Below are 11,398 nucleotides of genomic sequence, written 5' to 3' on the forward strand. Positions count from 1 at the left end.
TTACTTTCTGTTCGAAATACACACCAACCTTAGCCAAACAAACGAGGACATATAAGTACATTTGTCAATGGACAACCGAATATAAAATTTGATAATATTTCCAAACGCCACTATTTTTGGCTAACTGTCATTTTTAATTTTCTCGTTCCGGGGATGTCCGATCAATGAGCCAACAATCCAAGTGTCATAAGGCTAACGATTGCTTCCCTTACTTAGCTTGCGTTGCATAAGGATCTCAGAGTCAGAGAGATTAGATAGAGCTGCCCGAAGAAACCACCAACGTACAAGCCTCTCGGCTGTGCCGTGCGCTTCGCGCTTTACTTAGCTTGCGTTGCATAAGGATCTCAGAGCCAGAGAGATTAGATAGAGCTGCCCGAAGAAACCACCAACGTACAAGCCTCTCGGCAGGAGGGAAACCTAGCAGCCAAAAGTTCCCGTGTTCGGCAGTAGTGGGATCGTGCCAGTGAGTGGGCGTCATGCAACAGCCTCAACAAAATAGCCAAACCTCTATCTTTTTTTTTGTCGTTAAAACTACCGAGATCAAACAAACATGCGTTCTACAATATATGGTATCATTAATCAAAGTCCCAGCAATACCCTTTTCAACTAATACCTAAAGAATACATTATATTCCATGTCTCATCTAACTTGGGGAGCAAAAATAAAATTACACCATGCCAACAGCATCCCGTATTCCCAAGCGGTCACCCATCCAAGTACTAACGGGACCCGACATAGCTTAACTTCCGGGAGCTGACGAGACCGGGTGAGTTCTATGTGGTATGGCCGTTGACATCAATTCAGTCGCCATTACCCGACCATATTCGCCTCTAAATCTAGTTCTAATGCTTGCTTACTTTCTGTTCGAAATACACACCAACCTTAGCCAAACAAACGAGGACATATAAGTACATTTGTCAATGGACAACCGAATATAAAATTTGATAATATTTCCAAACGCCACTATTTTTGGCTAACTGTCATTTTTAATTTTCTCGTTCCGGGGATGTCCGATCAATGAGCCAACAATCCAAGTGTCATAAGGCTAACGATTGCTTCCCTTACTTAGCTTGCGTTGCATAAGGATCTCAGAGTCAGAGAGATTAGATAGAGCTGCCCGAAGAAACCACCAACGTACAAGCCTCTCGGCTGTGCCGTGCGCTTCGCGCTTTACTTAGCTTGCGTTGCATAAGGATCTCAGAGCCAGAGAGATTAGATAGAGCTGCCCGAAGAAACCACCAACGTACAAGCCTCTCGGCTGTGCCGTGCGCTTCGCGCACGGCGTTTCAAATATCTTTCAGCAACAAAGAGGTTGGAGGACGTCTAGTAGCCTCTCGGCTGTGCCGTGCGCTTCGCGCACGGCGTTTCAAATATCTTTCAGCAACAAAGAGGTTGGAGGACGTCTAGTAGGCAATATCCAGTAAAAAATACGTTCCTTCCATTTTCAACTAATGCCAAAATAATACATTGTAGTCCATGTAGTATCACCCATCTTGGGAAGCACTTCAATTCAATTGGATTCACAAAAATAAAATAATTCCATGCCAACAGCATCCCGTATTCCCAAGCGGTCACCCATCCAAGTACTAACGGGACCCGACATAGCTTAACTTCCGGGAGCTGACGAGACCGGGTGAGTTCTATGTGGTATGGCCGTTGACATTAAACTAGACGCAATTACCCGACCATATTCGCCTCTAATCTATTACTTGTGCTTGAGATTTATCTTTTTGAAATACACACTAATCTTACCAAAACCACCGAAAAACTATCAGTTTGTCATTTTACAAATGTTGTCAGTATGTAGTAGTAGAATATCTTTGTTTCCGCATACAGACGTTTTTAATTTTTCATTTATTCAAAGTGCCCAATCAGAAGACCGGGCGTTAAAAAAATAAGTCATATAGACTCATCAATGCTCCTAACCACGGAAATCTTTAGTAAAAGGCGAAAGATTTATCCGGGTATTGATTAGAAACCAGAGTAAATAACAGTGGTATGCCTTGTATTTATATTCATTTCAAAATTTTGAAGTGCGCTTGTAAGGTTTTTTTTCGAAACATGCGTTTACATATCAAAATCCTTGTGCAATTCTTTATCAATGGGTACAGTTATTTTAAAGTAAATATCATGTATAAAGCTCGTTAACATGTTTTTGAACGAAACAGTTGTGCGCAGTGTTATTTTTGAAAAAAATGAACGATCTTTATGGTACAAGCCCAACACGTAGGTGGTGGGATCAGATGTTTACCCCGACATTCACCCTACAGCGGTTAACAATTTATTGAACTTCCCCTTTAAACATGGTGGAATCTTTTCACCTTGTCATTTGGAATCACCTTTTCAAATATTTTCCCCGTGTTCACAATGTTCCAACTGACTGATATTAATGGCCTTCAGCGAACGAATTAATCAGCCTTGTCTGACGTGCAATACCAACTAAATGGAAACAAAAATCACTTATACGATTTCACTTTCACCGTTTAATGTTATAAACACACTATGCAACACTCCAATTTTTCTAACTGACTGTAATTTTTTTTTTCTTGTACGCTGAAATGCTCCTGATGGAGCTATCAAAAATTGCCGACGACAAAGATTATTTCACTTCATCGTGGCGGGGTATTGGTTAAAGTTTTCAACTAGCAATAATCACACCTCGGGAGACCCTCATTGGTTATGATATTGCCACTGCGCAAAGCTAAATTATAATCAGAAAAGCAAGTCTACTTAAGCATTTGCTGAATTCGTTCTGCTTGGACGTGTTGGACCAACAATTTCGTTCAGAAATATTCATTTAGATTACCCTAGGCAAATTTTAATTTCCATCTCCCATTGGACTAATACCAACAGGGGACAGTTCATTACATACATGAAATAATTTTTGTCTTAATATCGGGTCAAATACTTGAAATTCTGTAAATGTGTATTTTTCTTCCATACATTTCAACAACTTCCTGCACACACAAAAAAAGGGAGGGGGAATTTCAGGTTTTCATTCCAAATTGTTTTTCACATTATGAACTATTGAAGTGAGCGAGCATTACTTTCCAACCAAACAAAATTTATAGTTAATCTGCGTGTTGACGTGAAAAATCAGTTTTCAGTGCCGTGACCAGGATTCGAACCTGGGTTACTACGGATTTATATCTAGTAGGTACCACAACGTAGGGTCCTAACCACTAGACGATCACGGCCAATCCATTGGCCATGATGATTTATATTAAAATAGCTAAACATGAATTTCATTACTTTGTTGTTTCTTCCCAGAAAGAAAATCTGATGCTTCGCGTATTACCAAGCGGTCAACCCTACCGTTTACTAACGGGACCAGATTTAGTTCAACTTCCGGCAGATGACAAGAATTTTTCTTACATTTATAGTGTGTTCAGGGAACGGCGCGAACGCAGTCCCCCACTACCAAAAATTGTACTCCCGAGTTAATCACATTTGGATTAATCGCAAGGGTCAGCCCATCCTTAGTGCAATGGAAAGGCCTCGCCCTGGAGGAACCACCTTGGTGATCATGGTTGCCTCTGAGCCAGGTAAGTATGATTGTGGATGCTTTTTCACTTTGTTTAATACTTTGTATACAGCAGAACAATATTGACAAAGAGTGTTCAAGTATTTGACTGACGTTTAGAGAATACCACCCACTTTCTTTCATCGACTTGAATTACGAACTCGAGCAAAATATAGTAAATAAAGCTCAGTATTTATTTCATGGTCTTGATCTTTGCAAATACTTTTCAAGAAACAAATTGCTTGTTTTTTTTCATTTGGTCGTCCAATTGGCAAATAAGAAAATAAGAAAATCGACTTTTCATATGAAAATACACGCATCTTCATATTTAAAAAAAAAAACATCACATCGAAAGATGAACAGTACTAATTAGTTAACACAATCAAGTACGTAATTTTTTATGCTTTTCTTGATATTACGAAAAAAATACAATTAGAAAAAATTACAATCATGTCTACATGACAGTTTTGCAATTATACATGGTCTTTTATTATACGGTGCTAAGACAATTTCTGTTTTATTCAATATGTTCTCCCTCATAGAGGGTGAGCCGATCCCGGAGGTACTGCAATACCGGGTCAACCCGTGGCGGGAGCAGTGCAAGCACTGTATTCCCACCGTATGCCAAAAATCAGTTTAATATTCTGGGGTCCATTTGAACCCGTATCAGATATTAAGCTGATAAGAACAGATACTACACTTTGATCTTAGCCAAAAGGCCGAGAAGCGATAATGTTACAAGGATTACTGCCCAAAATAACCACTGAGGTTCAACACATTTCCGGTGGTGTACGAAGAATACTCATATCACTCAAAACATTCAAGAAATGCTATAAAATATTGAGTTGTTCATTTTTCCAGACGCGACCACTTGATGCTTATAAAGTTCATTTTCATTTGTTTTATTATGCTCATACTGTATTAAGGGAGATACAATTTACGCTGAAGGCGTTGCAAATTTTACTCTCGTTATCACACTAGGTCCTTTTTTTTCAGAATATGGCTTTGCCACGCCACCTGACGACAAAAGCTCTGAACGATAATTAATCATGATTAAATAACAATAACTAAAAGAATGCAATACGATCATAAAGTCATGACACATCCTCAAATTGACCAACCTCACTTTCACAATTTATTTTGCCATACAAGCAGATGATTTAAGGACACGAATACCTGGAATTATTATTAAGATTTATCTCTTTAGATTTTCAAGAATTTAAATTTGTTTTATCATCTCAACCACTCTGAACACGCTAGTTTCCTTCCGCTATTTCACATGGATTTAACGGAAACGGTCCTCAATGACTGTGTTTGATGCTGTCGAGACAGCTACACTCACAGCCTGTTTCACGCTCAGAAACCAGCGTCTTAACTCGTCATCGTGGGTTGAAAGGAGACAAGTTTCTGGTGGGAAACAAGTCAAGATATACTACAGAAATGATCCTGTGAAGTATGATCTTAAATGCAATGCTATTTTGCAGAACTCTAAATAAGGTTTGTACGATCAATGAGCTTTGGCGTAAATTACAGTGCATAGATCGATATTTCGGAATATTAAATTGAGATTTGCAATACTTGACGCACACAGTACATACATTGTCAGGTCTTGCATTTTGTTCATTTATTGAAACACCGAGAAGCTCTTTAATAGTTATAGAACAAGTGACGAGACCAATTTTGGACACAATAAAGAATCCGCGTGCTCATCAAATCAATTTATTACAGTAATGTATTATCGATTGAGAGCCCATTTATCAGCTGGGTGTTTGGCGTGCACCTATAATCCTTCTTCGGGGAGGCTTGGTAGAGTGGATGGCTTGAGTTTAGGAGCCCTGTTTCGTGATACCGCATGTTGATCAGGTGCCCGCACTAAGCTTGACATCAGCATGGATCTGCTAGAGGAATCTAGTAGGTGCAGGTTAGCTAAGGAGGAGCGTAGTGGGTCAGGAGGGAAACCTAGCAGCCAAAAGTTCCCGTGTTCGGCAGTAGTGGGATCGTGCCAGTGAGTGGGCGTCATGCAACAGCCTCAACAAAATAGCCAAACCTCTATCTTTTTTTTTGTCGTTAAAACTACCGAGATCAAACAAACATGCGTTCTACAATATATGGTATCATTAATCAAAGTCCCAGCAATACCCTTTTCAACTAATACCTAAAGAATACATTATATTCCATGTCTCATCTAACTTGGGGAGCAAAAATAAAATTACACCATGCCAACAGCATCCCGTATTCCCAAGCGGTCACCCATCCAAGTACTAACGGGACCCGACATAGCTTAACTTCCGGGAGCTGACGAGACCGGGTGAGTTCTATGTGGTATGGCCGTTGACATCAATTCAGTCGCCATTACCCGACCATATTCGCCTCTAAATCTAGTTCTAATGCTTGCTTACTTTCTGTTCGAAATACACACCAACCTTAGCCAAACAAACGAGGACATATAAGTACATTTGTCAATGGACAACCGAATATAAAATTTGATAATATTTCCAAACGCCACTATTTTTGGCTAACTGTCATTTTTAATTTTCTCGTTCCGGGGATGTCCGATCAATGAGCCAACAATCCAAGTGTCATAAGGCTAACGATTGCTTCCCTTACTTAGCTTGCGTTGCATAAGGATCTCAGAGTCAGAGAGATTAGATAGAGCTGCCCGAAGAAACCACCAACGTACAAGCCTCTCGGCTGTGCCGTGCGCTTCGCGCTTTACTTAGCTTGCGTTGCATAAGGATCTCAGAGCCAGAGAGATTAGATAGAGCTGCCCGAAGAAACCACCAACGTACAAGCCTCTCGGCAGGAGGGAAACCTAGCAGCCAAAAGTTCCCGTGTTCGGCAGTAGTGGGATCGTGCCAGTGAGTGGGCGTCATGCAACAGCCTCAACAAAATAGCCAAACCTCTATCTTTTTTTTTGTCGTTAAAACTACCGAGATCAAACAAACATGCGTTCTACAATATATGGTATCATTAATCAAAGTCCCAGCAATACCCTTTTCAACTAATACCTAAAGAATACATTATATTCCATGTCTCATCTAACTTGGGGAGCAAAAATAAAATTACACCATGCCAACAGCATCCCGTATTCCCAAGCGGTCACCCATCCAAGTACTAACGGGACCCGACATAGCTTAACTTCCGGGAGCTGACGAGACCGGGTGAGTTCTATGTGGTATGGCCGTTGACATCAATTCAGTCGCCATTACCCGACCATATTCGCCTCTAAATCTAGTTCTAATGCTTGCTTACTTTCTGTTCGAAATACACACCAACCTTAGCCAAACAAACGAGGACATATAAGTACATTTGTCAATGGACAACCGAATATAAAATTTGATAATATTTCCAAACGCCACTATTTTTGGCTAACTGTCATTTTTAATTTTCTCGTTCCGGGGATGTCCGATCAATGAGCCAACAATCCAAGTGTCATAAGGCTAACGATTGCTTCCCTTACTTAGCTTGCGTTGCATAAGGATCTCAGAGTCAGAGAGATTAGATAGAGCTGCCCGAAGAAACCACCAACGTACAAGCCTCTCGGCTGTGCCGTGCGCTTCGCGCTTTACTTAGCTTGCGTTGCATAAGGATCTCAGAGCCAGAGAGATTAGATAGAGCTGCCCGAAGAAACCACCAACGTACAAGCCTCTCGGCAGGAGGGAAACCTAGCAGCCAAAAGTTCCCGTGTTCGGCAGTAGTGGGATCGTGCCAGTGAGTGGGCGTCATGCAACAGCCTCAACAAAATAGCCAAACCTCTATCTTTTTTTTTGTCGTTAAAACTACCGAGATCAAACAAACATGCGTTCTACAATATATGGTATCATTAATCAAAGTCCCAGCAATACCCTTTTCAAACTAATACCTAAAGAATACATTATATTCCATGTCTCATCTAACTTGGGGAGCAAAAATAAAATTACACCATGCCAACAGCATCCCGTATTCCCAAGCGGTCACCCATCCAAGTACTAACGGGACCCGACATAGCTTAACTTCCGGGAGCTGACGAGACCGGGTGAGTTCTATGTGGTATGGCCGTTGACATCAATTCAGTCGCCATTACCCGACCATATTCGCCTCTAAATCTAGTTCTAATGCTTGCTTACTTTCTGTTCGAAATACACACCAACCTTAGCCAAACAAACGAGGACATATAAGTACATTTGTCAATGGACAACCGAATATAAAATTTGATAATATTTCCAAACGCCACTATTTTTGGCTAACTGTCATTTTTAATTTTCTCGTTCCGGGATGTCCGATCAATGAGCCAACAATCCAAGTGTCATAAGGCTAACGATTGCTTCCCTTACTTAGCTTGCGTTGCATAAGGATCTCAGAGTCAGAGAGATTAGATAGAGCTGCCCGAAGAAACCACCAACGTACAAGCCTCTCGGCTGTGCCGTGCGCTTCGCGCTTTACTTAGCTTGCGTTGCATAAGGATCTCAGAGCCAGAGAGATTAGATAGAGCTGCCCGAAGAAACCACCAACGTACAAGCCTCTCGGCTGTGCCGTGCGCTTCGCGCACGGCGTTTCAAATATCTTTCAGCAACAAAGAGGTTGGAGGACGTCTAGTAGCCTCTCGGCTGTGCCGTGCGCTTCGCGCACGGCGTTTCAAATATCTTTCAGCAACAAAGAGGTTGGAGGACGTCTAGTAGGCAATATCCAGTAAAAAATACGTTCCTTCCATTTTCAACTAATGCCAAAATAATACATTGTAGTCCATGTAGTATCACCCATCTTGGGAAGCACTTCAATTCAATTGGATTCACAAAAATAAAATAATTCCATGCCAACAGCATCCCGTATTCCCAAGCGGTCACCCATCCAAGTACTAACGGGACCCGACATAGCTTAACTTCCGGGAGCTGACGAGACCGGGTGAGTTCTATGTGGTATGGCCGTTGACATTAAACTAGACGCAATTACCCGACCATATTCGCCTCTAATCTATTACTTGTGCTTGAGATTTATCTTTTTGAAATACACACTAATCTTACCAAAACCACCGAAAAACTATCAGTTTGTCATTTTACAAATGTTGTCAGTATGTAGTAGTAGAATATCTTTGTTTCCGCATACAGACGTTTTTAATTTTTCATTTATTCAAAGTGCCCAATCAGAAGACCGGGCGTTAAAAAAATAAGTCATATAGACTCATCAATGCTCCTAACCACGGAAATCTTTAGTAAAAGGCGAAAGATTTATCCGGGTATTGATTAGAAACCAGAGTAAATAACAGTGGTATGCCTTGTATTTATATTCATTTCAAAATTTTGAAGTGCGCTTGTAAGGTTTTTTTTCGAAACATGCGTTTACATATCAAAATCCTTGTGCAATTCTTTATCAATGGGTACAGTTATTTTAAAGTAAATATCATGTATAAAGCTCGTTAACATGTTTTTGAACGAAACAGTTGTGCGCAGTGTTATTTTTGAAAAAAATGAACGATCTTTATGGTACAAGCCCAACACGTAGGTGGTGGGATCAGATGTTTACCCCGACATTCACCCTACAGCGGTTAACAATTTATTGAACTTCCCCTTTAAACATGGTGGAATCTTTTCACCTTGTCATTTGGAATCACCTTTTCAAATATTTTCCCCGTGTTCACAATGTTCCAACTGACTGATATTAATGGCCTTCAGCGAACGAATTAATCAGCCTTGTCTGACGTGCAATACCAACTAAATGGAAACAAAAATCACTTATACGATTTCACTTTCACCGTTTAATGTTATAAACACACTATGCAACACTCCAATTTTTCTAACTGACTGTAATTTTTTTTTCTTGTACGCTGAAATGCTCCTGATGGAGCTATCAAAAATTGCCGACGACAAAGATTATTTCACTTCATCGTGGCGGGGTATTGGTTAAAGTTTTCAACTAGCAATAATCACACCTCGGGAGACCCTCATTGGTTATGATATTGCCACTGCGCAAAGCTAAATTATAATCAGAAAGAGGGGGCAAGTCTACTTAAGCATTTGCTGAATTCGTTCTGCTTGGACGTGTTGGACCAACAATTTCGTTCAGAAATATTCATTAGATTACCCTAGGCAAATTTTAATTTCCATCTCCCATTGGACTAATACCAACAGGGGACAGTTCATTACATACATGAAATAATTTTTGTCTTAATATCGGGTCAAATACTTGAAATTCTGTAAATGTGTATTTTTCTTCCATACATTTCAACAACTTCCTGCACACACAAAAAAAGGGAGGGGAATTTCAGGTTTTCATTCCAAATTGTTTTTCACATTATGAACTATTGAAGTGAGCGAGCATTACTTTCCAACCAAACAAAATTTATAGTTAATCTGCGTGTTGACGTGAAAAATCAGTTTTCAGTGCCGTGACCAGGATTCGAACCTGGGTTACTACGGATTTATATCTAGTAGGTACCACAACGTAGGGTCCTAACCACTAGACGATCACGGCCAATCCATTGGCCATGATGATTTATATTAAAATAGCTAAACATGAATTTCATTACTTTGTTGTTTCTTCCCAGAAAGAAAATCTGATGCTTCGCGTATTACCAAGCGGTCAACCCTACCGTTTACTAACGGGACCAGATTTAGTTCAACTTCCGGCAGATGACAAGAATTTTTCTTACATTTATAGTGTGTTCAGGGAACGGCGCGAACGCAGTCCCCCACTACCAAAAATTGTACTCCCGAGTTAATCACATTTGGATTAATCGCAAGGGTCAGCCCATCCTTAGTGCAATGGAAAGGCCTCGCCCTGGAGGAACCACCTTGGTGATCATGGTTGCCTCTGAGCCAGGTAAGTATGATTGTGGATGCTTTTTCACTTTGTTTAATACTTTGTATACAGCAGAACAATATTGACAAAGAGTGTTCAAGTATTTGACTGACGTTTAGAGAATACCACCCACTTTCTTTCATCGACTTGAATTACGAACTCGAGCAAAATATAGTAAATAAAGCTCAGTATTTATTTCATGGTCTTGATCTTTGCAAATACTTTTCAAGAAACAAATTGCTTGTTTTTTTTCATTTGGTCGTCCAATTGGCAAATAAGAAAATAAGAAAATCGACTTTTCATATGAAAATACACGCATCTTCATATTTAAAAAAAAAAACATCACATCGAAAGATGAACAGTACTAATTAGTTAACACAATCAAGTACGTAATTTTTTATGCTTTTCTTGATATTACGAAAAAAATACAATTAGAAAAAAATTACAATCATGTCTACATGACAGTTTTGCAATTATACATGGTCTTTTATTATACGGTGCTAAGACAATTTCTGTTTTATTCAATATGTTCTCCCTCATAGAGGGTGAGCCGATCCCGGAGGTACTGCAATACCGGGTCAACCCGTGGCGGGAGCAGTGCAAGCACTGTATTCCCACCGTATGCCAAAAATCAGTTTAATATTCTGGGGTCCATTTGAACCCGTATCAGATATTAAGCTGATAAGAACAGATACTACACTTTGATCTTAGCCAAAAGGCCGAGAAGCGATAATGTTACAAGGATTACTGCCCAAAATAACCACTGAGGTTCAACACATTTCCGGTGGTGTACGAAGAATACTCATATCACTCAAAACATTCAAGAAATGCTATAAAATATTGAGTTGTTCATTTTTCCAGACGCGACCACTTGATGCTTATAAAGTTCATTTTCATTTGTTTTATTATGCTCATACTGTATTAAGGGAGATACAATTTACGCTGAAGGCGTTGCAAATTTTACTCTCGTTATCACACTAGGTCCTTTTTTTTCAGAATATGGCTTTGCCACGCCACCTGACGACAAAAGCTCTGAACGATAATTAATCATGATTAAATAACAATAACTAAAAGAATGCAATACGATCATAAAGTCATGAC

The 11,398-nt window shown here is 39.9% G+C and overlaps 17 non-coding genes across 17 annotated transcripts; all 17 read right to left on the reverse strand.

Moving 5' to 3' along the window:
* Positions 1-675: 675 nt before the first annotated feature.
* LOC124322980 lies at positions 676-794 on the reverse strand. The gene has a single exon (XR_006915230.1). It is a non-coding gene; the product is annotated as a 5S ribosomal RNA (ribosomal RNA).
* Positions 795-1,542: 748 nt separating this feature from the next.
* LOC124322983 lies at positions 1,543-1,661 on the reverse strand. Its single transcript, XR_006915232.1, has one exon. It is a non-coding gene; the product is annotated as a 5S ribosomal RNA (ribosomal RNA).
* Positions 1,662-1,864: 203 nt separating this feature from the next.
* LOC124322898 lies at positions 1,865-1,987 on the reverse strand. Its single transcript, XR_006915153.1, has one exon. It is a non-coding gene; the product is annotated as a U5 spliceosomal RNA (small nuclear RNA).
* A 574-nt stretch (positions 1,988-2,561) lies between these two features.
* LOC124322707 lies at positions 2,562-2,703 on the reverse strand. Its single transcript, XR_006914975.1, has one exon. It is a non-coding gene; the product is annotated as a U4 spliceosomal RNA (small nuclear RNA).
* Positions 2,704-3,107: 404 nt separating this feature from the next.
* Trnah-gug lies at positions 3,108-3,197 on the reverse strand. The gene is given in 2 exon segments: positions 3,108-3,142; positions 3,161-3,197. It is a non-coding gene; the product is annotated as a tRNA-His (tRNA).
* A 192-nt stretch (positions 3,198-3,389) lies between these two features.
* Positions 3,390-3,553, reverse strand: LOC124322075. Its single transcript, XR_006914430.1, has one exon. It is a non-coding gene; the product is annotated as a U1 spliceosomal RNA (small nuclear RNA).
* A 510-nt stretch (positions 3,554-4,063) lies between these two features.
* On the reverse strand, positions 4,064-4,254 carry LOC124322235. Its single transcript, XR_006914582.1, has one exon. It is a non-coding gene; the product is annotated as a U2 spliceosomal RNA (small nuclear RNA).
* A 510-nt stretch (positions 4,255-4,764) lies between these two features.
* On the reverse strand, positions 4,765-4,986 carry LOC124322500. Its single transcript, XR_006914782.1, has one exon. It is a non-coding gene; the product is annotated as a small nucleolar RNA U3 (small nucleolar RNA).
* Positions 4,987-5,740: 754 nt separating this feature from the next.
* Positions 5,741-5,859, reverse strand: LOC124322984. Its single transcript, XR_006915233.1, has one exon. It is a non-coding gene; the product is annotated as a 5S ribosomal RNA (ribosomal RNA).
* A 734-nt stretch (positions 5,860-6,593) lies between these two features.
* On the reverse strand, positions 6,594-6,712 carry LOC124322985. The gene has a single exon (XR_006915234.1). It is a non-coding gene; the product is annotated as a 5S ribosomal RNA (ribosomal RNA).
* Positions 6,713-7,447: 735 nt separating this feature from the next.
* Positions 7,448-7,566, reverse strand: LOC124322986. The gene has a single exon (XR_006915235.1). It is a non-coding gene; the product is annotated as a 5S ribosomal RNA (ribosomal RNA).
* Positions 7,567-8,313: 747 nt separating this feature from the next.
* Positions 8,314-8,432, reverse strand: LOC124322987. The gene has a single exon (XR_006915236.1). It is a non-coding gene; the product is annotated as a 5S ribosomal RNA (ribosomal RNA).
* Positions 8,433-8,635: 203 nt separating this feature from the next.
* Positions 8,636-8,758, reverse strand: LOC124322900. The gene has a single exon (XR_006915155.1). It is a non-coding gene; the product is annotated as a U5 spliceosomal RNA (small nuclear RNA).
* Positions 8,759-9,331: 573 nt separating this feature from the next.
* Positions 9,332-9,473, reverse strand: LOC124322708. The gene has a single exon (XR_006914976.1). It is a non-coding gene; the product is annotated as a U4 spliceosomal RNA (small nuclear RNA).
* A 407-nt stretch (positions 9,474-9,880) lies between these two features.
* Trnah-gug lies at positions 9,881-9,970 on the reverse strand. The gene is given in 2 exon segments: positions 9,881-9,915; positions 9,934-9,970. It is a non-coding gene; the product is annotated as a tRNA-His (tRNA).
* Positions 9,971-10,162: 192 nt separating this feature from the next.
* Positions 10,163-10,326, reverse strand: LOC124322078. The gene has a single exon (XR_006914432.1). It is a non-coding gene; the product is annotated as a U1 spliceosomal RNA (small nuclear RNA).
* A 511-nt stretch (positions 10,327-10,837) lies between these two features.
* On the reverse strand, positions 10,838-11,028 carry LOC124322236. The gene has a single exon (XR_006914583.1). It is a non-coding gene; the product is annotated as a U2 spliceosomal RNA (small nuclear RNA).
* Between the last annotated feature and the right edge of the window lie 370 nt (positions 11,029-11,398).

The sequence above is a fragment of the Daphnia pulicaria genome, chromosome 1, assembly GCF_021234035.1.
Source record: "Daphnia pulicaria isolate SC F1-1A chromosome 1, SC_F0-13Bv2, whole genome shotgun sequence".
Classification (NCBI taxonomy): Eukaryota; Metazoa; Arthropoda; class Branchiopoda; order Diplostraca; family Daphniidae; genus Daphnia; species Daphnia pulicaria.